Source organism: Centrocercus urophasianus, unplaced genomic scaffold (assembly GCF_019232065.1).
Source record: "Centrocercus urophasianus isolate 14NV4802_14NV808 unplaced genomic scaffold, USGS_Curo_1.0 seq_13, whole genome shotgun sequence".
NCBI classification, from domain to species: domain Eukaryota; kingdom Metazoa; phylum Chordata; class Aves; order Galliformes; family Phasianidae; genus Centrocercus; species Centrocercus urophasianus.
Genome location: NW_024884475.1, coordinates 2,056,254 through 2,080,519, shown reverse-complemented (window position 1 = coordinate 2,080,519; position 24,266 = coordinate 2,056,254). Strand labels below are relative to the sequence as shown.

At 45.8% G+C, this 24,266-nt stretch overlaps 1 protein-coding gene across 1 annotated transcript in view; it reads left to right on the top strand.

Moving 5' to 3' along the window:
• PTPRA (protein tyrosine phosphatase receptor type A) overlaps window positions 1-24,266 on the top strand; it is a 95,825-nt gene that overhangs the window by 2,922 nt on the left and 68,637 nt on the right. The window contains exon 2 of the mRNA XM_042812058.1: window positions 15,671-15,807. The gene's annotated coding sequence lies outside the window, so the exon portion shown is untranslated. The remainder of the gene's footprint in view (window positions 1-15,670; window positions 15,808-24,266) is intronic.

The following is a 24,266-nucleotide window of genomic DNA, read 5'->3' as shown; positions in this document are numbered from 1 at the left end:
TCTTGTTCAAGCCAGGATGCCATCGGATTTCTTGGCCACCTGAGCACACTGCTGGCTCATCGTGCTCAGCATCAGCACCAACAGATCCTTTTCCTCCAGACAGCTTCCCAGCTGCTCTGCCCCACTCCTGTCGCACCACACAGGGTTGTTGTGACTGTGCACCATGCTTGTGAATGTGGCCACGTGTCAGAGCAATCACGGTGGTGCTGATGGTGCTAAGCTCAGCTTAGGCAACTCCAGATCTGTGCCTGTTTCTGGATGCATGCCTGCTCGTTGGTGTGTGCTGAGCAGCGTGCTGGTTTCGCCGCAGCGCAGTCTGTGTTTATGTTGAGCAATGAGAGCTGGCTGTGAATGAATGAGCTGCATTTGTGGCCTTGGAGCTGTGGCAGCAACCAGAGTGTGATCACAGAAACCCACGTGGTGAGGATGGCCTGTGATCCCTGCGCTGACCCAAAGCTGTGATCAGTGGTCATCAGCTCTGCTTCTGCTCTGGTTACACATAGGAGACCTCTGTATTTACTGTGGCTGCAGTTTTGATAGCAATACTCCAGACCGTTGTGTGTGGGTTGGGTTTCAGTGTAGGAAGCCCTGGTGGCTACTGTAACAAGCACTGAGGTTGGCCACTTGCTAAAAATGATAGTGGGGATGGTTTGTTTCCACCATGTATAGCTGAAATGCCCTTTTTATTCCACGTACAGACAGATTGCTTCCTTAAGCATCAAGTCCTCTCTATTCCAGGATAATTTGTTGTCCTAATTTCTTCCTGTTGAAGCAGCTCCATTTTGTGTGCAGTAATTAATGTTAATTTGGGCCCAAGATGGAACACAAATGTTCTGCAGCTTCAGAAGCATTGACAAGAATGTAACCTCTGCCTCCTGCATGAGTCAGGTTGTGCCACGCCATCTCCTGCAACTCTAAAGCTAAATTAGATCCTGTGTGCAAGACCAAAGGCAGACATTGCAGGTGGGAGGGAGCAGGGAGGTGGAGCTGAGGGCATATTTGGGAGGGAGAACCACGTTCCTGTGTCTTCTGGTTAGACAGCCCTGATCTCTTTTCATTTGCTTGCCAAATTCCTTCACCTGAAATTCGCCTCTGTTTGACAAAGGCGAGGTGCAGGCATCCTTCCTGGCTTCCACTGCGATGACCCGTGAAGCACAAGATGAATAACACCACCCTGTGCTGGTAGGTTCATTGTTGCCACTGCAGGTAGTGAGAACAGAGCCTCATCCTGCATCCCTACTTGGAATGGGACATGCCTGAGAACCCCAGCAGCCATGGGATGTGCTGCAACTGAGATCACAGAATCACAGTATGGTTGGGTTGGAAGGGACTTTAAAGCCCACCCAACCCCTGCTGTGGGCTGGTTGCCCTCCATGAGATCCATAGGCTTGGGCATCTGCAGGGATGGGGCACCCACAGCAATCTGGGCAGCAATACCAGGGCCTCACTGCACACTGAGTGAAATATTTCCCCCTAACATCTAATTTAAACCTCCCTCTTTCAGTTTGAATGGGTGCTGAGGAACGTTAAAGCCCATATCTGTAACTTGGGGGTCTGAAACATTTGCCATTCTTAACACCCTCTTACTGGTTTACCTCAGAGGCCAGATTGGAAAGGTACTGAGGAGCTGTGGCAGCACACCAGTGTGAAAAGGAGGAGTTTGACGTGTTCAAGCTTGTGGGCTCTGTGTATCCACATGAAGTAATAGGTGACAGGAAGCCTCGGCTCAGGTATGAGCAGTGAATCAATCAGCACTGGGTTGTCCTGCAGCTGAGAGTGCCTCCTCTTTTTGGTGGCTGCCTTCCCATATCACGCCTGCTGTTTCGAAACAACCTCTCAGAGTCAGGATTGTCGGGATGATCTCAAGCCCAAGGGTTTTGCTCAGTCTGGTCTCCACCCCACCAGCAGTGACCTTGCCCTGGGGCCAGCTGAGGTTCCTGGGGCACGTGGCTCAGCTGCAAGAGGTCGGAGGTCTCTGGAGTTTGCCCATATGCTTGCCCTCATTGAGTGCTTATGCAAGAAATTGGGATCTCCTGACTACAGGTAACGTGGAGAGGGTTCCCAAGGCTTGTATCAAGCATCCCCAGCACCCAGTTTTTCCTCTTACTTTGCAGCATGCAGCTTGGTGTGTGCACACATTCTTGCCTTTACCTTTGTGGGAAGATCAGCGATCAGTAGTGATGTGTATGGGATGGGCTGGAAGGAGCGTGGGTAGCTTTGGGGCTTTTTGGGATATTGCTGCCTTGGGAACACTGATAACAGCTGCAGTTCCGTGATGGGGCTGTGTGATGAGCCTCACAGTGCTTGCAAAGGGATCCTCCTTTCTCTCTGCGTTTGTGTGGGGTCCATCCCTCGCTTGAGATCCTGCTGTTCAGAGTCAGCGTCTTGATTTGTACTCTGGGAATTTCAAACACTTCATTCACAAATTGCAGCTGGCTGAGGGGTGCTATTACTAATTTGTGTTAGTAAATTACGTCATAGTTCATGTTAGAGAGCTTTCTGCAGCCAGGAAATCTGTTCCTGGCCTCGATGTGCATTACACCAGCCTGAAGTCCTGCTATTAATCACAGCAATGGCTTGCAGGCAGCCGGGCATCTCTTAGCTCACCCTGTGAAACAGCAATCTTGTCCTTGTGGGCTTTCTGATAAGCAATATCGTGATAACTGATGATGTGACCCAAGGAGAGGTGGGGAAGGTTTTCAGTTTACTCAGCCCTATCCGTGGAGAAGGTGGAGGAAGGAGTGACGTGGCCAAGTGATGTCCCTGCTGCAACTTCACACCCACCTCCTAGAAGGTGCTAACACCACAAACACCGAGCCTGAATGATGAGTGTGAGATGAATAGAAGTGAATTGGGAATGAATAATAAATTGGAAAGCACGGATAATCCTCAAGATTTTCTCTTGAGAGGACTTTAAACCTATTTAGTTACAGACAGAGAGATGTTTTTAATCCCAGTCGCCGTGTAGAATTTGCATTTTCATTCTGATGGCAGGTTGGGAAGCCGTGGCTCAGTGGTGGGGGCTTGTTCTTAGGCACTGGTAGCTGGAAAACAGTTGGTGAGCTTTGGTTTCTGAGGTTAAATTATTTTCTAAGGTTATGTAGGGGAGAAATGGGAAGACTGTTTTCACAATCAGCATTGTTTTAGTTTGAGGTTTTGTGTATGGTTTTCCTACATTCTGATTTTGCTCCTCTCAGTCTCCCACTACAGGGCAGTGGATCTGTGTATTCCTGTTTGTTCTTCCATTAGTTTAACCTTTGGAAGTAAATTGATTGGAACAGTTTGGTTCTCACCTTTTGATAGTTTGATTCAGTTTGGGACAGAATGCTTAAAATCACTTTTTGTAGCCTTTCAGGTTGCTTCATTAACGTGCTTTGCAGTGCAGCTTTCCCAGCAATTGCTGACATGAGGACTCTGTGCTGTGTGTACTGGAAACTTATTGCAGCCCAGCAGGTCAAGGAACACGATGTAGAACAGGGATTTAATGGATCTGATTGCTGAAATCTTGTCTGCCAAAATGCCATCCTCTTGCATTGGAGACGTATTGCTGGACCACTGAGATGGCCTCTTTATATTTTATATTGAATTTTTCTTGCTCTGCTGCTTCATTAAGGCAACGCAGCATCAGAACTGCAAGTAATTAATGACAAACGTGGACATCACCCAAGAACCAGCTTTAATTGATACATGGAGGTCTTTTCCCCATCTGCATCCAACGCAGAAAGATCTTCTCATGGTAACTGTGCCATGCCAGTGGTGGCTGTGCCTGGTCCTATCCTACAGGTGACACTGCCCACGTCACTTCAGCCTCTATTGCCACTCTCACAAGCTGTCCCTGGAGACCCTGCACACAGCAGGAGGGTTGAAACTAGATGATCATTGTGGTCTTTTTCAACCCAGGCCATTCTATGATTCTATGAAAGGAAGGCTGAAGTAACGGGAACTGCTGAAATAACAGGACTGGAGCATTCTTGCCTCTTTATCTCCCTTTCTCCAGCATCTCCAATGGCACGAAGCCACAGAATCACAAATCCTCCCTCCCAGGAAGATGCTTTTTGGCCATGATTACATTAAGAGGTTTTTCCCCTGTCCTTTGATCCTATGGACTGGCTGCCATCCTCGGGATGCAGGTAGTACTGACAGCACGCCATAACTTGTGTGATTCCAGAGAAACAGGCTGGGCAATTGCTTTGTGTGAGATGGAGAATGGGGGCATGGTTTCAGACTAAAAGAAGGGAGATTTAGATTGAACACAAGAAAAAGGTTTTTTAGATAAGGGTGGTGAAGCACTGGAACAGGTTGCCTTCCTCAGACTGTGACACAAGCTCATCTCTTGAGCTTGGACTGCCAACTCGTATCTCTGCATTCTAAGAGCTGTCCCATCAATTCCTTTTGTCCAAGGTGAGATGGTTTTTCAAGTACCTGTCGAATGAGTCTTTTGGGGACCTTTTGGAGCTCTTCAGCCTGTTCTCATGCTTACCCTGCAGCCCCAGTTTATCTGTGGTCATTTTGTGTGTGGTTACAAATGACCCCATCAGACTCTAGTGTTGGGTGTTACATTGGAATCAATTTTCTCGTTGCTGGTAGCTGGGACCTAGTATTGCTTTGAAGAAAGCAGTACACTGGATTAAATTCTCCAAAGCCTATGAAGAATTTGAACTATATGAAGTGCATTCTCCCTTTGGATGTTCTAAAAGTTGTTTCTGTGTTGGACATGACACCAAACTCCATCTCTGTGCTGATCCCAGCAGTAGAAGCATTTGGCAGAAGGGAGAGGCCTGGTGCATTGGAAAGTAATGGTATGGGGGAAAAGAAAAGAGCCACCTGAATGCATTTCTGAGCACAGTTTTGGTCAATCCTAATTTGGACCTAGCTTAGAAGTTCCTGGTTTTCCGTCCGTCTTTGCTTCAGCTGCCAAACCCTTCCTCCTCACTCTGTCTTCAACTCCAGGTCTGCAAATGGGGCCACAGAAGATGCTGTGGATCCGTTTTCATCCATTTTTACCTCCCTGCTCTGAGCTGTTCTTGGATCCTGCCTCTCCATTGAGTTCTTGAGCATGTGTCCATGGCCAAGAGCCAAAAGGAGGTCTTGTAATGAGGTATCTACAGGCAGAAAGTTTGGCAGTACCCATCTGGCCCTTTCTTCGCCCATTCTCCTTTCCTTTTAAGAATCTGTTCCATAAATTGTTTTCACAAAAATCACACTTGTGTTGAGCACTTGCTCACTTCATTCTTCTACTTGCAGTTTTCCTCTGAGCAGCGTTGTTTTTTAGCACCTTTGAGTGCAAAGGTGCCTAGTTGTCAAGTCTTCCCTGGCTTCAAACAGAGGAGCTGAAAATCCTTAATACTCCTTTCTTTGAGCTCTCTTCCATGAACTCTCCTGCCCTTCCCATTGTGCTTCCATTTACTGATGCCTGCCTTATTTGCAGGCTTGTGTGCTCAGGAAGGGGCTGGGGTGAGTATTCCTGTTGGATCAGATCAGCCTGCTTGCTGTCTGGGGAGGGAAGGATGCAAAATTAAATATGAATTTGTGCTTCTCTGGTTGCTGGAGTGCTGGCTTTTGAAATACACTAAGCCTCACGTCTCTTCTCCAAGGAGAAGATGTCTAATGCCTAACGACGCCGCTGCTTCCCACTCGAGCCGCCTAATGCTTGATATGAAAGAGATTTACTTGTTCTGAAGTGGGGCTCATTCAGTTCCATTTATATAATGGGCAGCTGAAAAAGCAACACTTCTCCTTTTTTTTTCCTAGCAGACAACATACTGCGGAGGATTCATTATTAATAATTAGATGCTAAACCTTGACATCCTTGAAGGCCAGACGTGGCTGATTTCAGTGATTCTCTCCTGTGCTGTGACCTCCTCTTGCCACCAGCTGAGCCTATTTCACCGTTGATATTTGTGCTTAATATTTGTACTTTCTGCTTAATAACTGGGGGTCAAGCCCTGTCTCATCATAGCCAGGTGTTCTCCTCTTTTAAAATGGAGCAGGGGCTTGGTGGAGTTCAGGCACACCATCGCTGCTTCAGTAGTTAATTCTCAGTGGAGCAGGCAGTGCTATTTCCCCACTGTCAAGAGGAAATTAAGGTGTGTGTAGAGCTGATAAGCTGTCACGTGGCGAAGGTGAGATGGAGTAAGATTGAGGCATTCTTGGTTTGGAAAGACTGCTTTGTTGTTCCATCCATCCTGTAGGTGTTGGACCACGTCTGGCGCAGGGTAGGACAGCCTGGGCATGGGGAGCTGAGGAAGGGAGCACTCCTGCTGGTTGCATCCTTTGGTTTTTGGCTATCCAGTGTGAGGGGGCTCTGAGTGAGCTGCAGCCAAACGTGTGACCCTGATGGGTGCCTTTTCTGTCCTTTTGGTAGAAAATGTGGAAACCAGATGTGACCCAACAATGCTATCTTGTTTAACTATTTAGATCCAGATGTTTCCAGCTTGTAGTGGTAATTTGCACTTAGGGTTATACAAAAGCTACATCTTGCAAGATGCTTTGCAGCCTTTGTATCCAGGAAGAGGAGTCGAAGCTACTTTAACTTTAGTCTTCTGCTCCATGACTTTCCTCAGCCAAACATCTCTTGCATCCAGAGGAGATACGAGTCTAAAAATCTCCTTTATATAGGTAAGATTTTACTTCACTAACTGGATGAGAAGATTGAAAAGCAAGAGGAAGAAGTCTGTTTTAAAAGTAGTGAGCATTTCAGGGTAAGTACTTCTCAAGGGCCTTGCACCATGTGCTTTTTAAGACCACATGGATGGCTTTCTGTAAGGGATGCTTTTCCCTAGAGGCTGCACATGCCTTTCCTGCATTTTATTGGCGTGTGAACACTGAGCTCTGAAAGACTTGTATTAATTTTTCTAACTCCATTTGAAAAGCAAGCTGTTCTTCCAGCCTCCTGCAGCAGAATCTGTGTGACAGGAGATGCTGCAGTCAGGCTGCCCCGATAATTGCATTTTTAATGTGAAAGACAGAGCAGAGCTTAAAATTCTCATCCTCAACAGGCTCTGCAGGGAGGAAAGTTAAAAAGCAAAACCAAAAAAAAAAGCAAAAAAAAAACCCCACATTACTTTTGACATTTGAAATTGGTCTGGGCAGAACATTAGGAAACAACGTACTCTAGGGGACAGGATGATCTAATAGATCTGTCTTTAAAGAAACAAGTTCCTGTGGAAACTCGTTGCTGTGCCTATTCCAAAGCACTGGCTGCTGCCCTGGTTTCCCCCTGTACCAGCTCAGAGTAGTCTCACAGTTCTGGTTAAACTTCTCTTGTACCTGTGTGCACTGTCATACAGTAGCAGCTTATCTGGCATTCACTGTATCCTCTCTGCCTCTTGAGCCTTTCAGGTTGCTGAAAGATTTGCTTTCATGAAATTCACCCATAGCAATGAAACCCTGCAGCTTCCTGACCTGAGAAAAACCAGAGAACTGCCATCTCGAGCAGACTGAGTTGTATTGGTATTTGTATTGGGTTTTTAGTTGGGATAAATGACTCAGCCTGTCTGTGAGCACATCAGGACTATCAGCAACACTTGGTCAATGGTTTCCTCTTGTTCTGGAGGCCTGTGACTGACCATAGGAAGTATTACTTTTCAGAAAGGGTGGTCAGGCACTGGAATGGACTGCCAAGGGAGGTGCCAAGGTGGTGGTGGACCCTGGGGGTGTTCAAGGAAAGGTTGGATGTTGTGTTGAGGGACATGGTTTAGTGGGAGCTATTGGGAATAGGTGACTGGTTGGACTGGATGATCTTTTAGGTCTTTTCCAACCTTGGTGATTCTATGATTCTATGATAGAAATTGCCCTTGCCTCTTTCCTAATGCTTGTTATAAAGTGGATGTTTCCAGCTTGCAAAACTATGGAGGAAGAGGGAAAAGTGCTCTGCTAGGCTGTATAGATTTGAGGGGCAAGTTTTCTGTTCCCTATGCTCTTGACACCAAGTGCTACGCTGGGGATTGGAGCTTGGTGATCCTTGAGGTCCCTTCCAACCCCAAGCCATTCTATGATTCTAAGTCTCAGAACTTATAGATGTAAAACCTCTCAGCCAGTAGTAATGGGACACAGGAATCTTTTTGCTCTTGCCATTTTTCAGGGGAGCATGGATGTTGCTTCGATACAGAACTTGCCATTTACTGAACTCACTTAGGTGTTTCTCATGGCACGCCTGGATCTCAGCACACCTGCTGTAGTCGTGATGTTAAGCTGACTGCACCTCCTCCTGACCTCCTTTCCATTTCCTTTCAAGTTGCAGAGCAGCTTAATTGTGTTGCTGCTGATGCTTGGTGTTCTCCATCTCGCGTCTTGTCTTGCCTCCTCCACTGACCTGTGCTTCAATGGGGTTTCCTGCTTCCTCGGTTTTGTTACTCATCCGTTCCTTTTTGTTGAGACTTTTAGGGCACAGAATCATAAAATCATAGGGCATGTTTGTGGGAGTGTCTGGGTGCTTTGTGCTGGTGGGACTCTGTGCTTTGTCTCTTCTCTGCCATTCATTTCCAGGAGGAGCACCAGGAAGACACAAGGATGAAGCCCTTGTCTAAAGCTGATCTTTGGGAGTTGTAACTCTAAGTGCTGACCATAGGGAGGTACAGCTACTCCACAAATAAATCATTATAAATCATCCTTTACTCCAGCACTTCATTTGAGTTGATTGCAAAGTCACTTAAAGCGCGACAGAGTAAATAATGTCAGCATTTATGAGGTTATGGCCCTGCAGGAAGATAAGCACTTATCTAGGGCCGTGGAGAGCAGCTGGCTGTGAAGAGTTATGGCAAACTCAGATAGAAATATTGTGTTTGTAGGCTTTGGGGGACCATCCTTTGCACACAGGACAGTGGTATCTTCAGTTGTTTATCCCTTCTTCCTATAAGAACATAAGGGTTTGTGGTGATGCCATAGGGGAACATATGTGCCCGGGTGCTGAAGGCACGCCGTCAGCTTGTCAGCACGCGAGAATATCCGTATGGAAAAGGGTGCTTGTGGATATGGGAAGCATCGTGACTGAAGTCAAAGCAGATGGGATGCACAGACTAAACCAGCCTGTCGAGTTTGTGCTTTATTAATTAGACGTGTTATCGAGAGTCATCTGTATTTTCTTTCCTCTTCTCTTTTCAAACCAGTTCTTCTGCTTCTTTGCCTGCTGAGTACTAATGAGGAGCAGAGTTTGAGTCTGGAAGGTTTGTATGGCAGTGCTTGTTTCTATCAGTGTGTATGAACACGGGAACCCAGGGTGAGAGCTCAGGGGAGCTCTGAGTTGCAGGCATCGTCAGACTTGAGCTGCTGGTGCTGCCTCTGTAGCATCTTCCCCTACGTGCCATCACCTCAGTGATGGCCCCACATCAGTGGGGCTGAGCTGTGCAAGTTGCTGTAGGATATTTTGCATGTTAGAATCTTATTTGGATGGCTCCAGGTTGTGCCCAGTACCTCAAAGCATGGCGCTGGGCAGCACTGAGCAGAGCCCAACTCCATCCCCTTGTACCTCCATGCCAGGATTTGTGGCCATGGGTGAGATCCCCCTGAGCCTCCCCTGCAGCAGAGCTGCTCCAGACGCTTCAGCACCTCGGTGGCCCTACACTGGGCTCTCTCCAGTATGTGTAGCCCTCCTGTACTGAAAGTGAGTTGATGGGTCTTACATCTGGTCTGTCATGAGCATTCTGACAGCACTGGGTACATACTAGTGTTTAGGAGCTGAATATGGAGCAGCTGGGAGCCGGGGATCGATGCTGCCTTTCGAATTTCCATCACCCAGAGGTGTTCACAGGATGGTATCCTAAATGGCGGTGCCACTTATCTGCCTGCAGAAGGTGACATGGATCATAAAACCCTTTGAGCGTGACGTGACCACATCTAATGTGGGAGCTGCTGCAACCTCACAAAGCCAACGCTGGCTGAGGGAAGCACATGTCAGACCCACGCTTTGGGGACGTGGTTTTAGTGGGCATGGTGGTGATGGGTTGATGATTGCACTTGATGATCTTAGAGATCTTTCCCAACCTTAATGAATCTATGATTTGTTTCCCAGCCTGCTGGTTAGAGGGGATTCTGCTCATTAGCCCTTGACAGATGGGTGGGAAGTGGCTGTCCGTGGTTGGTGTGGCAGCTGGCTGTGATGCTGCACAGATCCCTTCCAGCAGGACGAGGGATGGCTGTGTCCAGACTCTTCCCTTGCACATACCTCTAATGTATGTTCCCCTTGAAGTCCTTTCCCCAGGTGTGCATGCCTTTGTGCCTGCACAGCGTCTCCCTTGTTAATAGGATACAAGTTGGCTTCCATCGGTGAGTTAATTGGGTCCCTGGGTGTGGGGATATTTCCTGCTGCTGTGTCTTTTTTTTTCTCTAGAGCTGTGCATCCACCTCAGGTGCTTTGCTGCTGGTGGAGATGCGTGGTGCTTCATTATCTGCTGAGCCTGAAGGCAGCAAAGGTTAAGTCACAGCTAACCCTCCGGGACTGCCTGCAGGCTGGGGGGCTCATGCTCAGAGTCACTTTAATTGCAGCACATTTATTGTGATTACTGTAAACAGAGCAGGGGCTCTGTAAGCCCCTTTATAAGCTTCATCCTCAGCTGAAAAAAAAACTGAGTCGGATGCTTCCTCTTCAACTTGTTTCAGACTTGAGTAACTTTGCCTCTAACATGTGTTTGAGGTTGATTCTTGCATCTGAAAGCAAGCAGCCCTGTTGCTAGGGGGAGGGAAAAGCCTCTGGAACGCTTATCTTCAGCAGTCCAAAACTGTAGATAACATTGAGTCACTGTTGAAAGCCTCAAAGCAAAACAGATGTTGGGTTTCTAGTGACTAAGTATTAAAGGTGCAAGATGAGCATCGTGTGTCTAGCTTTAACTGAAGTGTTTAATTTGTGGTTGGCAGCTTAGGCAGAGCATGAGCAAACAAGGTGCCAGGCAATAACAAGAGCCGGGGAATATCTTAAAATGAAACCTGTGAGGAGTCCTGAGAAAGAGGAGCATCCCCAGAATTCCTTCCTGGATGGGTGCATTAACCCTGTGTATTTTGTGATGTAGAAACTTGCATGGTTGGCTGCTTAGCATCGTGGCATTGGGAAGGATGGCTGAGCCATCGCTTCTCCCAGCTCATGGGGACAGCAGGGCTGCATCCTGGGGCTCTAGCAGAGCTTAGCTACACATATAGTTGGCTTTTGAGATCTCTCTTCTGATGGTGCCTTCCTCTGTAGGTTTGCTTGGGAGCTGGTAAGCTGAGCTTTTAATCTTTCATTCAACTTAAAGGGTAGAGGAGCAGACATCAGCCCTTTTTGGCACCTTATTTCATTTCATTCTTGCATTTAATTGTTCTTGATTGGGCTCTTAAGACTTTCTCTGCCAAGATCAGGAAGCTGCAAATTAAAATAATTACCGGGGTGATGGAAGTAGAGAGGCCAGCAGATTCCAAGCCTCTGTGCAGAGGAGTGATTTGGGTCTGACCTGCTCTCCTGGGACATGCTGGCCTCCAAAGGTTAATTTTACTTCCAACTTGTGACCATGAGTAATCCATTCCTGCTGGTGGGGTTGGTCTCTTCTTCCAGTTAGCTGTGATGACAGGGGATGGTCTCAAGTTGTCCCATGGGAGAGTCAGGTTGGATATCAGGAAAAATGTCTTTTCCAGAAGGTGTGCACTGACACAGCTCTCCAAAGAGTGATGGAGCCACCACCCCTGGAGGTGTTCCAGACCCATGGAGATGTGGCACTGAGGGACGTGGTCAGTGGGCATGGTGGGGTAGGTTGGGGTTGGACTGGGTGATTTCAGAGGCCTTCTCCAACCTCAGTGACTCTGTGACACAGGGAGATTCAGGTTTCCCTGTAGGATTCAGCGATGGATTGAACCTTCTGTAGGGAGATGAGTAGCTGCATAAATCCAGCTAAATTTGAATCACAGAGCACTTCATGATCACAGCTTTGCTGGTGGGTACAGCGGCGTCCAAACAAGAAATGGCCAGATCATTGCTCTCTTGCTGCTTTGAATTAACTTTTTTTTGAACTTTCTACCTGCCACTGTGAATGCTGGGATGGTTTTTAAGCAAAGCTCTTTCAGAATGACATTTTTAGTGCTTTTCATTAAGGGTGGAAGGAGGGACAGAGCCCTCCACTTTAGCAGCAGTTATCTATCTCTCACAAGTTGTGATCTGTGTGCCCACCTACCACTGAAACTCAAACAAAGTAGAGATTTGTGCAAGGGCAGGAAGTGTTTTGGGTGTAAGTGTTGGTAGACCTTTACTTTCATCATTTTGGTTTCACCCAAGAAAGTAACTAAACAATAGTGTGGTTCACTTGGGTGAATTTATTATGAGCTCTGACTGTGCTCTAATTTGATGTTTTTGGCAGCTCTGTGGGGGTTTTAAAGCCTCCTCTGTAACATGTTCCTGGCTTTGTTAATACAAATGGAAGGGAGAGGAGCACGGTGCCCCAGTGCTGGACCTTCCAATGGGTTCCTTTCCATTGGCCTTGAGCATCTGCTTTCGTAACCCTTCCCTTGTGCATGGGTTGGGGTTATCCCAAGCCCACATTGACTGGGCTGAGCTGGGAAACTGATTGCATCCATCATCTGAGCAAGGTGACGTTGGTGGAAAGCATTCAACCAGCTATAATCAAATGCCCTCAGTTGTATCAGAGGATGGGTTTGGGGCAACTTCTGGGCTGTGGAGGGTGAAAAGCCAAACCTTGTCCAGAAGATAGTGAAAACTCATGGCTCATTGAACGCTGGATGCTGCCCCACAAAGCCCTGTGTCATGGGTGAGGTCTCGCCGTGAAGTCATCGTGGCTTTTCCCCATGTATTTCTCTCTTGTTCTCATTAGTTTACCCGCCCGTAATTGGGCTGTGATTTACCATCAGCTCTTTAGGGAAATCTGTCACAGTGCTGTATAATAGGGTAATAAAAGTGTAACTGCTTAGCTTTAATGTGTCAAAATTGCCCATTTAAAATAGAACATTGGAGCCGTGAGAGTCTGTGAAACAGCTTAGGCTTGAGTGGGGAGGGAATATGGGTTAATGGACCACAGCTAGAACTGGGGGAAAACCCTTCCAGTTTGGGTCTGAGGAAACAGTTTATCTGCTATGGTTAAATTGCTCAAGCATTGATCCTTTTTCCATAGCTGTTTCAAATAAGCCACTCTAAAAAGCTTCAGTGTTTCTGGCCTCAGGAAGGGTGTGGGTATTTTTCCCCCATACTCAAATCAATGGTAACTTTTCTCACCTTCTTCCCTCTGTTCTCTATTTGTAATATTTGCCCTATTGTTGTAAACGACTGCTTGGCCCCATCCCAGAGCAAATGCCAACTGCAATTCTGTGTTATAGGGGAGCTGAGGTCTGGTAAGTTGGCTGCATGCTGCATGTCTGTGGCTGGGGACACGGGGTCTTAATGATAGAACCTGTTTGGAGCTAGGATTTGTGGAAGGTGAAATACGAGGGGATTACTCCATGTTGCTGGGAGGCTGCAGTCCAGTGATTTATACTGCAGGCTCTCCCTCTGAAGTCAATGAGATTTGCAAAGCGTGTAAATCACTATGGAATTTGGCATTTTCCTAGGAAAATAGGGAATATTTTTTTTTGCTTGCATATAAATTACTTGTAATAAGACTCTGCAGACACGACTGATCCTTCTAATCGCACCGTTGCTCTTTGCAGTCCCAAAGTTACTCTTTTTCTCCTCTCACTTTAAATCACTGTACAAAAATGAAATCAGTATAAAAGCAGCAGAGGTGTTTGAGCTATCTCAGACCAACCCGGCCTCATCGCAACGCAGCTTGTGTGGTTTGGTGTTGAGATGTGTGGGAGGTGTGGTGAGCTCTGATTGAAAATGAAATCTAAAACTGGGAAGAGCAACACACAGAAACTGAACGTGTGTAGAACTGAATGGCTGAGAAAATAACTGGGTCCCATTAAACTCGTTGCCAAGGGAATAATCCACTTGTCTCTTCCACCAGCTCAGTGGAATTGTTTTTGTTTTCATTCCTCCTTGCTAACTTACTCACAGCTCCAGAAGAGCCCCTCACCTCCTCCCTTAGATTGGAGATCGCCTCTCACGCGCCTTGTCCTACAGACCCTTCTCCATCTCCATAGCCTTCCATTGGATGCTCTCTAATAGTTTGATGCCTATATATTGTGGTGCCCAACCTGCACACAGTGCCTGAGATGAGGCTCTGCCTGGCCCAGTAGAAGGTCCCGGTGCTGCTCCCAAACCTTACTTTGTCTAGAGAAGAGAAAACAAGGTCGTGTTTAGGGTTAAGTGGAGTAGTTTGGGATGCAAAATCTGATATGGCTGGAGATTTCTTCAGCATTAGGCCAAGCAATGTATGTTCTTTGTTGTTCTGTCTGTAGAACAGAGCACTTTAGGACTAATTTTTCATTTGGTAAGCTCCTGGTTTATTAACTGAGTGGATAACATCGGGCTACACCCCAAATGGTCTTCAGCTCTTCTTACTCTACCTGGCTTCTGCAGTATGGTGTACTTCCAGATGTACTTAATATAATCATGGAATTATTAAGATTGGAAGATCCAGTCATGTAAAATGGCCAAGCCCACCCCCACCCACCCCACCACCACATCCCTTAGTGCCACGTCTCCACAGTTCTGGAATACCCCCAGGGATGGTGACCCCACCACTCCCTGGGTAGCTGTACCAGCACCTGGCTGCTCTTTGTGAGAAGAAATGTTTCCTAATATTCAACCTGAACCTCCTCTGGTACAATGTAAGCCTGTTACCTCTTGTTTGTAGTGCTAGAAGTCCATGGATTTACTCATAGAATCATGGAACCATAGAATGGCTTGGATTGGAAGAGACCTAAATATTGTCATCTAGCTCTAAGCCCCTGCTGTGGGCAAGATTGCCCAGAGCCCCATCCAGCATGGCCTTGAGCACATCCAGGAATGGGACACCCACAGCTTTTCTGGGCCTCACCACCTTAAAACATTTCCTCCTAACACCTATCCCAAATCTGCCTTTTTTAGTTTAAAATTGTTCCTCCTTGTCCTATCACTATCTACTGGCATAAAAAGCTGGTCTCCCTCCTGATTATAAGCTGCCATTAATACTGGAAGGCTGCAAATAAATTTAAAGAACGAGTATACCTTATAAACACTGTGCTACACTTTTAGACAGTAAGATCTCATAGCTGACAAAACTCAAAAGTTGAACTACATCAGAACTAAAGTTTTCTTAAAATCTAGGCTTTGTTATCTACTCTTGAGATGCAACATCATTCAGATACAATCATGGTACTTCACAGTCTTGAGGTTGATTACACTCCTTCAAATAGACAGTATATAAATACAAAAGCTTCAGGTTGGCCAGTGGGTTTGAGCCTTTTCCTCTTTTTTCCTTAAATTTGTGAGCATTTTTAATGCAGCTGATAGTTATTTCACTTCTTTTTCCAAGTAATGCACACAAAAGCTTTCCTTACTCATGAATGCCTTGGAATCTCTACTAGGATGCCAGCAGTCAGAGAGAATCTGGAAGTCACCTTCCATTTGGAACATGCAGCTGGAGACCATAGGCAGACATTGATATTTCTTATAAGTTCAGGATCTGTTGTATGAGACAGCCCCCATCATTCACAATGAAGTTGAAACCTTTGAGGGCAATTAAAAAAAGAAATGATTTGCTTGAAGTGGCTGATCTGTGAGAGCTGGCTCACTTAGCTTGGCACAAGCCAGTAACCAGGTGTTTCTCTCTTCCAGGGCGCATCGAGGATAATCATCAGCCTTAATAAGGATTGATTGTCTGCTACCCGTTGTCGTCCTGATTGGATACCAAACAGAAGAGCTTTGGCCATTGCCCTGAGGAGGTGAACAGTTGGATGAGCGTCCCTGCTAAGGTACAGTGTGACCCTGGTGCTTTGAATGTGAAACTGGGGCTGCTGTAGCTCAGCACCGGCCTTTGATGGTGCCAAGTTTGCAGAAGTCTCGTGGATTCACACCTCCAAGCCTTGCAGCAGCCACTCTGTTTTCTCCAAGTTTGTTCATGATGAACTAAGCTTTCTAAGGCTTTGATTTGATGCAAACCTTCATGAGTCTAGTATTTTACTTTTCCTTGAATGAATCTGTCATTTTTGGAACTTTTAGTTCACGTTGCAAGTTGTACAGAGTTGGATGTTAATATTTGCTCTATTTTGAAAAGGGTTTTTCATAAGGCTATTTTTTTTCTTGGTCATACAAACCAGCATTAGGTTGAAATTACCTGGGCACAGATGTTGCATAATTCTGGTGTGAATAGATTTGTTAAGGAGGAAGAGAGGAAAAAAGAACAGAACTTCTTTGATGAAAGGAGGGTCATGGAGTAAGAAGGAAGGTCATGAAATAAGAAGCAATGTTACTCAGCATGATAGTGAGTTAAAAACCAGCATCCAGCAGGGAGGCTGTGGGCAGTTCTTGTGATTGAAGTTCTTCTAGGATTGTATAGCAAATTCAGATGTGTGTTTGAAATGGGGAGATTTTTATAAACAGGGCTTTTCCAAAGCATTTTCTGTTGCTGTGGCTTTTATGTATGCAGATTCACACTGTCTAGAGATGAAGTTTGTGTATGTGGTTTGGTATTTCCTTAAAACTTTCACGTAGGTTCCTGTTGACACAGCAAGCTTCACAAACTTGACCAATTTATGGTTTCATGCAGAAATTCTTTGAATTCTTTAGCAAACCTGGTGTGATAACCTCTGTTCCAAACTGAAGTGAGTTGTAGCTTTCATGGGTGACTAAATGCTTCTCTTTGAATCTGTGGGATGCTTAGCAATGCGTTCCAGGTCTAGAAGTGTGTGTGTATGTGTGCATATGTACTCAAATGAATTTCATACTGTTCTACTACGTGTATTTTCTGTTCTGCTTGGCTCCTACTGGGCTTGTTCTACTGTTTCAGGTACTGTGAGCTGTTAGACCAAGCACAGCAGTGGATGCTGTTACTGTGTCACACAGATCCTGCTGGGCTTTTTGACTCTCATGGGCTATTGGAGAGGAGCATTGGGCTGAGTGGCTTTTCACTCTGTGGCTGTGAAATAGCCATTACCACCTGGCAGTGTTACAGCACTGTTTTATGGGTTATTTTTTAGTGTTTCACCTTGATTCAGATTATAAAGTATGCTGTTTTGGATGTTATGGTGGAAAACTACTGCAAGAAGAATACAGAAGGGAATCCTGTAGACGTATCTCTAGTCTTCTTGGGCATTGTTTTCGCTGGTCATGTTTGCTTGTCACAGGCTACTTTTTTAGCAATGTCACCCATATATTCCTGCTCAAATTTACCATAGGGTGTAGCAGTGGCAAACCTAGGGAGTTTGCATTTGCAGTGTGCAGGTAAGAAAGTTTCAAAGTTTGAAACCTCATTGGTTTTTCTCACTGGAAGCTTTGGGATCCCAAGTGTCTTCGTGCTCTCAGGTTGGACAGCTCCTCTGTGCAGAGACCTCAGTGGTGTCACGGTTACAAAAGCAACAACACTCAGATAACTAGTGATAGGATGAGAGGTAATGGCCTCAAGTTATGCCAGAGGAGCGTCAGACTGGATATTAGGAATCATTTCTTCTCCTAAAAAGTGGTCAGGCACAGGCACAGCTGCACGGGGAGCGGTGAAGTCACCGTCCCTGGATGTCTTGAAGAACTGTGGGGATGTGGCACTGAGAGATGTGGTCAGTGGGATGGTGGGGATGGATTGGGGTTGGACTTGGTGATCTTAGAGGTCTTTTCCCAACCTTAGTGATTTTGTGATTCTTTGAACGCTGCTCTGTTTTTTTAACATCCATCAGTACCTCCTGTCTTGAGCTGCAGCATCCCATTGCAGGGCGTTGTTGAGGGGTGAAGCTTGCTCAGTCCTGCTGGATCCCTAGAGTTTGGTGCCTGCCCCACTCTACCCTGGTCAGGAAAGTTTCACCCAGACACTCCTGGGTTTGCACAGCTTTTTCCAAAAGAATGACTTCTCTGATCCCAGCATGGTAGGAAGGAAGCACTGTGGGTGCTGCACAGAGCTGGCCAGGAAGTCCAGTGTTTTCTGGGGCACGGCTGGGCTCAGCTTGGTGCCTTGTCCTTCAGCAACCAGGCTTCCACAAATAGTCATGTTTAGAGTAATGCAGCACATTGTTCAAAAGCTGTGGTATTTCAGTCTTAGGCTAGCAGAAAGGATGATTCCCTCAGAATCCACGAAGAAGCTGAGCTGCAGGTCAGGAGCTGCATTTGAGGATCATTGCCAACAGAGCTTTCTTGGAAACTCTTCCATGTTTAGCAGAGTTGGAGGTCTCAAGTTGAACTCAGGATGATGAACCACGGAGGTTTTGGCAGGGTGACATGTTTGGATGCTTTGTTCTTGGCCTTTCTGGCTTGGATATGTAGGTGAACCCCCGCCTGGGCTGGCTCAGAAACTTCTGTCCAAGTTCGTAGCAAGCAATTTTCCACTGAAAAGGGAAGTTCTTTAAGACTGAAACATTTTGTTTTTTTTCTCTTGGATAGAATTCTCTAACCCTTTCACAACATATGTTCTAGTTCTCTGATTCAGATCAGTGCTCAACCTACCCTATAGGGTCATCATTTTTCTTAAAACTGATGTTCTTCTTCTGTGCCTGCACCCTCTGCTGTGCAGCTCACCTGCCTGTCTGCACCTCTTGTGGTACACCAAGACCTTCCTGTGCATAGAAAATGTCTTATTTTTGGTAAATCTCAAAGCAAATGGGGGTGATTTCAGAAGAGTACATGGAGAAGAGACAGCTGTGGACATAGCCTGGAGTGGGAGTTAGCCTCGAGCCTGGGTAAGACTTGTCTTGGTCTTTTTTTTTTTGTATGGATGTCCATCACTTTCTCAGAGTATTATCATTCAGTTTTTCAGAAAACTTTAACATTTATGTTCAGAAAGGAAGAAAAATCTTTCCCTTAACTCCAAGGGCCATTTTATCACCTCTGAAATCCCCATGAGAGCAGTTTGTCGGAATACACCGGGGAATGCGGGGCGCTCAGCCTGAGCTTGAATGCTCCATTGATTTGAGCTCATCTGTATCAGCGAGATACAATGGGAGCAAAGATCTTTTTATCAGTGACTGCACGGGGTTAAGAAGGAAGATTTCCCTAAGGTTCTTAACCACATTGTGTTTTCCAAGGAGGCCCTGAGAAAAGCAGCTGCACTGAGAAGCTGGTAACTGCAGGCAAGTAGCTGCACGTGCTGGTGTGCATACCCACATGTATGTACCCAGAGCTCTCCCAGATAGCCTACAACCTGAGAAAATGGAGATAAAATCAAAAGACAAGTGATGTTAATTATGTTTTCAAGGCAGTTGGAGATTGGTGGAAAAACGCTGGGTTGAAACCCTGTGGGATTTGCGTCCTCCCAGCGAGGTTTCTCCTTGCAGCCCTCCCAGTGCAATTTGGTGCTGGGTGTGGGAGGAAGGCTTGGTGGTTGTGGCTGTCACCTGTTGTCGGGGTCAGATGATGACAGCTTTTGTGTTTTGGATGACGCAGATGTTACCACCAAAACACAAAGCAAATGCTTCTTCGTGTCCCGTGCTGGATGTATCCTGTCATGGTGGAGGAATGTTCTTCAAACTGCACGGCACAAATTTGAATTCAATAGAAGTTTTGGCTTTCGATTCAAAAGCAAGAAACAGCCACTCTGAAACACGACTGAACTTTTTCTTCTACCCACACTCTTTTCCCTTCCTTTTCATCCTCACCAAAATCTGGCCTGCGTTTTGGATTTGGGACGATGGTGAGGTTGCCAACCCAACTTTGCATGCTGAATGAGCTTCTCAGAAGCAAAGAAGGCAATTCTGAGAAGTCTTGGATGTCCCTTTTCTTTATAGAGGAACAGGTAGACAACCAAGCTGACAAAGGCCGGATGTTAGACACTTGGAGTATATGGGCAAGCCAGTGTGGATTAACCAAATTACAAATGAATCCATTGTGATGGTTAAATGAAGTGGATTTTGTGATGTGAGCTGAGGAAACAAAAAGAACAGCCATGTGTAAGGACCCAAAATCAGGGAGACCACAACATACAGACATGAAAACCTGTATGGGGGCAGTTTTTCTTGCCATGCCCTTCTGTGTTAGAGTGATCTTAGGCCAAGAACTGGCTTCAGATTTTTTTCTGATCAACCTTTTGTGCCTACAGACACATTATAATAATGCTATCAAATGTGTTACTGTGCTGAAATTGCTCTGCACATCTTTGACTTGGACTGGATGACCTTTATAGATCTCTTCCAACTCAAATGATGCTATGATCCTCTGGTGCATTTGTGGAAATTGTACTTCACCAGTAGATTATATTTAAAGGATAAAACAAGCTTGTTTTATATCCTTTAAGATGGAAGGCCTTCCTTCAAAGAATCATGACTAGCCCAAGTCAGTGCCTCATAGCAGATATAAAAGGGATAAAGAAAGTCTTTGGAATGGTCTTTCCCTCTGGCATCTTCTCTCAGGTTCTTCAGTCAGTCATGCCAAGGAGGTTTCATGGCAAGGCGAGATGCAGAGCTGATACGACTTCCCCAGGGGTGAGAACTTCTAGAGCTGAGACCCAAACACTAATCTCTTTAATTCCAGATCGGCACTTCAACATGAGATAATTATTCTGTGTGATTAATCCATGAAATGCCTGTAAAGCCATAATGCTGTGTATGCATTGAGGAGACCAACTACAAGTCCTCCTTTGAGCCGTTTGCTGTCTGCAACGCCTTTCTGCTTGAACTGCCCTTTGAATGCAAGTGTGTGCATCATCAGTGCTGAAAAGCTCCACGTATTGCTTGTTATTCATTATTTTCACCTAACAGTGAGTAAAGTTATGTTTGTTCAGCTTAGTTTCCTGAGGATCCAAGAGTGGTAACAGAAGACAGCCTGCACTTACCCTTCTGTCCCAAAGAGCCTTATGAACCATCAAGCGATCGCAGCCACATTCAGAGAACATCAAAGTCTTCCAATTTTGCAAGTGCTGTGAAAATTGAGAAGCAGGGAGGTTGAATGGGGAGATCAGAGCGCTTCCCAGGCTTGATGGTGTTCTGTAGTGTAGGTTGACTTCTTCCCTGCTGCTGGGTAATCCACGTCTGTAGGATGACACCGACTTCCCACTTGAGGTCACGAAGTCACCAACACCGTGTGAGTGATGCTGGGCAATCATTTTGCCCCTCTGCTGCCTTTAACTCTTAGGGAATGTATGGATGGCTTCTTTGTTCACTCGGAGGCACATGCTGCCTCTTTTACAGACATTAGCAGATTTACAGCCAGCAGCTCGCAAACTTAAAGCGCTGTAAATGCTGTCAGTGCCCCACGGCTGGAGACCCTCAAGTATCTAATGCACCACGCTGCAAGCTGTGAAATTGGAAATTCAGCACAACTTGAATGCTTTTAGGTGGTAAGCAGCAGAACTAATGAAGCTCAGCATGCTAATGAGGGAGGTATTTATCGTCAAGTGCAGTGCTGCTAGGGAGTAGGCAGCGTTCAGCTTCACCCTTGGAACCCTTCTGGGAGGCTTGCAAGCAAGCTGCATTGCAGCAGAAGGAGCGTTGCCAGCAGCGGATCCTCCAGAGGGAATCCTGGTTCAGGAGAAAAAACACAACCAGAGGAGCTCCACAGAAATGGCCCAGAAAATAAAATCCCGTGTATAATTTATAAAAGAGCTTAAGGAGGAAAGAGGGGTGTTGATGTGGAATGATTGTTCTTGCTGGCTAGAAAGTGAAGATGAAACTGAGAAGAGACCCAAGGCAGTAGTTTGCCCCTGGGATAAGAGAGATGCTAACAGCTTATACAGTAGCAATTGGGAGTATCCAAAAATATTGGCATTTCCACATTGGAGAACTCCTCCCTTCTCCAGTGCTGCTCATGGGAGTCACTGTCATCCCTTAACTTTAATTGGGAAATGTCAAACTGAGTGAACGTGTTGCTTTTAACCTTCTCTGTACTTGGATGAAAAGCGTTTAGAGATGGAAGGAGGCTTCACTGACTGGAGGAGGCTTCACTGAGAGGAAAGGCTCTTTTCTAAAGGCAGGATTTGAGGAATACGCTGGCTTTTATTTTTGTTTTTATTTCTTTCAGTCTTTGCATCTCTAGGGGCTCTCTGGGAGGGAGGAACCATTTACACTTTCCGTATTTGTCATCTGGGAGGCTTAAATTAAAAGGAGAGGGGATTACTTGGGAGAATTTTGCTTGCAAGGATGGCTGTCAGTGAGACAAAGCTCCCATCCGAGGGGGTGTGGTGGCTTCTGTGGCTTTGTATTAATCACCACCAGCCCAGGAGGCAGGGTTAAGGACGGCAAACCTCAGCCTTGTGTGGTCCTGACAGCTGAGTGACATGGAGCCAAGATGGACTCCTGAGCTTCTGTCTGAATGAAGAGAGCCGATGGTTTCAGTTTAGATACCCTTAGCAGAGAAATGTGCATCCGCAAACCAGCACACACAAATTCTGCTTCAGTTGCTTCGCATCTCTGCATCTAGCTGGGATGAGCTTCGTTTGTTTCCAGCAAGAACACGAAATTCCTGCTGAACCACATTGTGCAGAGCTCAGAGCCACGCGTTGACGCGGCGTTGGTTGGGAACACGAAGAGCTGGAAGAGAGTGGTGGGAAAATCACAGCAACCAATGCCTGTTGGCAACCAGCGGCCAAACCCGAGTCCTCTGTGAGCACAAGGCTCTACAATTATAGCAGCTTTCCCAGGTCAGGAAACGAATGCTGTGACTGCTGTATTCCTGTGTGCGATATTTATGACACACAATGTTATCTTTGTAATTGTTACGTCTGCTTTTATGTAGTGCAATTAGGGTGGAGCTGAGGTTAATGCTAATGTTAATCGTTTTCGCGTTCCTAATTTAGACTCCAAATGCTTTCCTTCAGCAGCGATTGAGTAACAAAAATTATTCATGCTATTGTCCTGCTGTCACATCTGTGATGTGGGGAGATGGCAGCAGAAATCGCCTCCATCCTGGATTTGCCCACTGAAAAGATCCTGCACGTGAGCTCTGGAGTGTTCTCCTGCTTGAACCACGCTGGGAAGTCCTCTGGGTCTTAATAGATAGAGATGCTGTAAAACCGAGCCCTGTGCTTCAAGAAGCATCCATCTGGATGGGCTTCAACCTGGCTGAGGCACAGGAACTATTGATGATAACCTGGTTCAGAGAAACTCACCTCTGATGTGAGGTGACTGGTGCCCTCAGCTTCCTAATGAGTTGAGATACGTATTTTTGTACCAATTTAAAGTTAAAATCATACTGAGGACCAATCAGCTTGATGTTCTATCAACAGCAATTTCACAGCCATCTTCTTTGGCTGGTTGCAAAAGAAACACACGCAGCCATTTTGCGGATGCTCAAACTTTGTTTTTTTTTACGTTGTGTTCACAAATGAAAGACTTCTTTGCTGAAGGCCGTTTGCTTTTCCTGCAACCAAACCGAAGGGCGTGAATGGCTGTGCTCACGGAGCACCAGAGAGTTGGCTGAGTTATGAAAGAAACAACTTCTAAGAGAGCTCTTCATTTTGTGCTTCCTCAGTTCAGGGCTTTCAAGCCTTTCACAAAACTGAGATGCATCCCATGGGGCCAAAGCCATCCTGGGGTGGTGGTTTGAATGACTTAAGTATCTTTTTTTGGTCTGATTTGTGACTTGTTTTAATTTATTGCCTCCTCTGTAAACCACAGATATGTTTGTCATTTGCAATTACATGGAAGGGAAAAGCAACAAGAAAAAAAAGAAGCAAAAAAGCTTTATTTGGATTTTTAATTCATTCTTTTTCCTTGCCTTGGCGTTGGGTGCAGTGAATTCTTTTCATGAGAGAGCTGGATTGAAATAGATGCTCAAAGGGCACATGAGAGGTGGAGGTGATACAAGCCCAAGGATAATAATGAGTTTTATGCCTTTGTTGAGATTGATTCAAGGAATGTTTAGACGTTGTCTTGAGGGACGTGGCTTAATGAGAAGATTGGTGATAGGAGGACAGGTGCACTGGATGATCTTGTAGGTCTTTTCCAATGTTGGTGATTCAATGATTCTGCTGCAATCTTCCACCAGGTCTGTGTTGCATTGAGTAATTTAAAATTGCATCAATTTTTTTTTAACCCTGTAAATCATCCTCCTCTTTTATTTTAGCTTTTATGTCTTAAATTTAACCTACAAGAGCTGAACTTTGGGTTATCTTTCCCAAAGCTGCAACTAAAGTAGGCACAGTGCATCCAAAGCCAAAGGTGTCCACTCTACACCTAATATGGTACCTGGTGATGGGATCACCAAATGCACGTAGAACAAGACTTCTTGTTTAGTTGTTCTAATGCAACTTTAAAATCCCTACACTGAAATTCCCATGTCTCTATCACAATTTTTCTGCTTT